Here is a 4450-nt window from a genome sequence, read left to right as displayed (position 1 = left end):
CACAGTGGCTCACACCTGTAATCCCAGCCCTTTGAGAGGCTGAGGCAGGAGGGTCACTTGAGCCCAGGTGTTTGAAAACAGCCTGGGCAACATAGCAAGACTCTGTCTCTATAAAAAATAAAAAATGAGGGGAGTATGGTTGTGCACATCTACAATCCCAGCTACTCAAGAAGCTGAGGTAGGAGAATCCCTGGAGTCTGGGAGATCGAGACAGAGGCTGCAGTGGGCTACGAACATGCCACTATACTCCAGCCTGGGCAACAGTGTGACAGTGTGAGACCCTGTTCTCCTGAAAAGAAGCAAGAAAGCAAAGAAGGAAGGAAGGAAGGAAAGAAAGGAAGGAAGGAAGGAGGGAATAATGGAAGGAAGGCTAGCACGTCTGGTGGCTCAGGCCTGCAATCCCAGCACTTTGGGAGGTGGAGGTGGGTGGATCACCTGAGGTCAGGAGTTTGTGACCAGCCCAACTAACATGGTGGAACCACATCTCTACTAAAAATAGAAAAATTAGACAGATGTGGTGGTGCATGCCTGTAATCCCAGCTACTCAGGAGGCTGAGGCAGGAGAATCACTTAAACCCAGGAGGCAGAAGTTGCAGTGAACCAAGATCGTGCCACTTCACTCCAGTCTCAGTGACAGAGCAAGACTCAGTCTCAAAAAGAAAAAAAAAAGGAAGGAAGGAAGGCAGAAAGGAAGAAAACAAGCTCTCTCAGGTGTGTGTGTGTGTGTGTATGTGTGAACTTCTTTTTCCTGATTACCCAAATAACACTTGCTCATCATAGAACATTTGGAAAGGAGAAAAAGAAATATTATCCATAACCTTATCTCCCAGAGGCAATCATTTTACAATTCTTTTTTTTTTTTTTTTTTTTGAGATGGAGTTTCGCTCTTGTTGCCCAGGCTGGAGTGCAATGGTGCGATCTTGGCTCACTGCAACCTCTGCCTCCTGGGTTCAGGCAATTCTCCTGCCTCATCCTCCTCAGATTCCCAAGGGGTTTCATGACTCTCCCTAAAAATGAGACATCTCTGATTTAGAAATAGATGCCCGCTTGCATCTGCTTTGCAGAGTCCTTCCAAGCTTTGGGGTTTCCATGATTAGATATTAAGCCCTTCTCAGGTTCTGCCCTGGAAATGAAACCTCTAGAACCTGGTTCAACCTAGGCATGCTGAGACTGCACTGCTGAGTAGAGAATCCCAGGCACAGGTGATCAAGGTGAGAGAGAGGCCTGGAGCATTCCATCTGCCTGGAGGGCAGTGATGTCATCAGTGGAAAGTGAGGGCTAGGTCAGATGAGCCAGGGCCAGTGGTGCAGAATAAAGAGCATAGCAAGAGGAAGTGAGAGGCCAGCTGAGATATGCCAACAGCTAAATCAGACACCAAAAGGGTCCTAGAGCAGCGTTTAAAGGGCTAAGCAGTGCTGGTCCCTCCACTCACCTTTATTTATTCCACACAGTGTTTGGCTATTTTCCATCCTGGAGAACATGCACTTTAGACTCTATGGCACATGTTTATTTTCCTGTTGGCTGCTTGCTCCTTCCTGCTCCCTCATTCCACCACCCCAATCTCCCATGTCCTGCAGACAATGGAGAGCACATGGTCTTGATACAAAGATTCCTGTGAATGCAGCTATGGTCATACAAAATTGGGAAGGTAAGTTTGCTGTCAAAAGAAAACAAGTGATGTGTCCAGGTGTCAAATGCCTGTAACCTTTATTGGATCTACAGCACCAACAGGGGTCCCTCCTAATCCTCAAGCTTAATGGAGTTCTAAGCTGTAAATCTGTAGGGTGTGAAATTGTGGGAGGGAGAGTCTACATGGCTGGCATCCCACAGTGGTCAGCAAATTAGTCCGAGTGCTGACACCTCTGCCTTCCATTGCATAGTCTGGACGTTGATCTGATGGCTGCTCTAACTTAAGGGTCATTTGGGATCAAAAAGCCCAGAACTCAAATTTGAGATTGACCATTTGTAGTGTGACCTTGGGAAGGTCATCAAACCATTCAGAACTTAATTTTCCCAATTTTTAAAAAAAATTTCAAATCTGTGCCTCTGGGTGCCAAACACCCAGAGAAGAGTTTGGGAGAGAAAATAACTAACCTTTATTGACTGTCTAATGTATATCAGGCCTTCTGTTTGTAATCATTTTTCTTTTTAAACTTTACAAACTCCAAGAGTTGCTATGAGAGCTCACTGAGAACACATATTTAGCAACTGTCTAGGTGCTGAGGATACAGCAGTGAACAAAACAGACAAAGTCCTTGTCTTTGTGGAGCTGACAATGTAACAGGGCAGACAGACAATAAGCAAATAAATATGTACAATGTCAGGGTAAAGGGCGGGATAAGGGGAATGCAGAAAAGTAGAGAGGAATGAGAGAAGGCAGAATGCATGTGTTATTCTGTGACAGAGTGACATTTCAGCAGCAAACTGAAGATGTTAAGGAGCAAGCCAGCTTCTGGGAAAAGAGAATTCCAGGGAGAAAAGAGCAAGCACAATTTTTGAGTTGGGAATGTGTCTGGCGTACGATGAGTGGTCAGTGGTGCTGGGGCAGAGGAACCTAGGTGAGAGAATGAATGGTAGGAACTCAGGACAAAATAAGACTCAATTACATGTATTGCAAATACTAAGCACTATGAGTAATAGATACATCTCTCCTTTCATCTGTTTTTCAGGACTTGGGAGTCTTAATTGCTTAAAATTAAGACTTAAAAGTATATACATTTTCATTTTTATTTTTTAAAAATAGAAACAGGGTATTGCTTTGTTGTGCAGGCTGGTCTGGAACCCCTGGGCTCAAGGGATTCCCCCTGCCTTGGCCACCGAAAGTGCTGGGATTACAGGTATGAGCCACGATGCCCAGCCTATTATATTTTATAAAGATATATGCTATCTACAGCAAAACATGATGGATTTTTTAACGTGTCATCCAATACAACCACCAGCTAAATCAAAATGCAGAACGTTTCCATTGCCCCAGAAATTTCCCTGGTGCCCTTTTGCAGGGGATATCCCAATCCCACTCCCCAGAGGCAACCATTGTTCTAACTTCTGTCACTGGAGTTAATTTTTTTCCCTGTTCTTGAACTTCATATAAATGGAATATTCTTCATGTAAATTGAATATAAAGTATATATTCTTGTGTAAGGTTTTTTTAAAAATTTGTTTACTATATGTTATTTCTCAGTTTTAAAAATTTTTAATTCTGTGGGCACATAGTAGGTATACATATTTGTGGGATACATGAGATATTTTGACACAGGTATACCATGCATAATAATCACATCAGGGTAGTGTGATATCCATCACCTCAAGCATTTATCCTTTATTTATATCAGAAATAATCCAATTATTCTTTTTTATTTTAAATGTGTAATAAATTATTGTTGATTTTAGTGAATACTCGATGTGATTCATTCTATAAAACTATAGTTTTATACTCATTAATCATCCTCACTACCCCACCACCCCACTACCCTTTCCACCCTTTGCTAACCATCATTCTAATCTCTGGCTCCATGAGTTTAATTGTTTTAATTTTTAGCTACCACAAATGAGTAAGAACAGGCAAAGTTTGTCTTTCTGTGCCTCATTTATTTAACTTAACAAAATGTCCTCCAGGTCCATTCATATGGTTGCAAATGATAGGATCTCATTCTTTTTATGACTGTATAGTACTCCTTTGTGTATACATACATTTTCTTTATTCATCTGTTGATGGATACTCAGGTTGCTTCTAAATCTTGGGTATTGTGAATAGTGCTGCATCAAACATGGGAGTGTAGATATGTCTTCAATATACTAATTTCCTTTCTTTGGGATATATGCCTTGCAGGGGGATTGCTGGATCATATGGTAGTTTTATTTTTGGGTTTTGAGGGACCCCCAAACTGTTCTCCATAGTAGTTGTACTAATTTACATTCCCACCAACAGTGTTAGAGGTTCTGTTTTCTCCGCAGCCTCACCAACATTTGTTATTGCCTGACTTTTGCATATCAGACACTTTAACCAGGGTGAGATAATACCTCATTGTGGTTTTGATTTGCATTTCACTGATTATCAGTGATGTTGAGCACCTTTTCATATACCTGTTTGTTATTTGTGCATCTTCATCTGAGAAACGTCTATTCAGATCTTTTGCCCATTTTTAAATCAGATTATTGGATTTTTTTTTCCTGAAGCTTTCCTGTTCAAGCTCCTCACATATTCTGGTTATTAATTCCTTGACAAATGGATAGTTTGCAAATATTTTCTCCCATTCTGTGGGTTGTCTCAACTTTGTCCATTCTATCCTTTGCTGCAACAAAACTTTTTAACTTGATATGATTCCATTTGTCCATTTTAGCTTTGGTTGCCTGTGCTTGTGGGCAAGAAATCTTTGCCCAGTCCAATGTGGTGGAGAGTTTCCTTGATGTTCCCTTTTTATAGTTTCATAGTTGAGATTTTAGAGTTAAG

The sequence above is a fragment of the Callithrix jacchus genome, chromosome 5 (genome assembly GCF_049354715.1).
Source record: "Callithrix jacchus isolate 240 chromosome 5, calJac240_pri, whole genome shotgun sequence".
NCBI classification, from domain to species: Eukaryota; Metazoa; Chordata; class Mammalia; order Primates; family Cebidae; genus Callithrix; species Callithrix jacchus.
The sequence above is the reverse complement of the archived record's forward strand: the minus strand, read 5'-3'. Positions refer to the sequence as shown.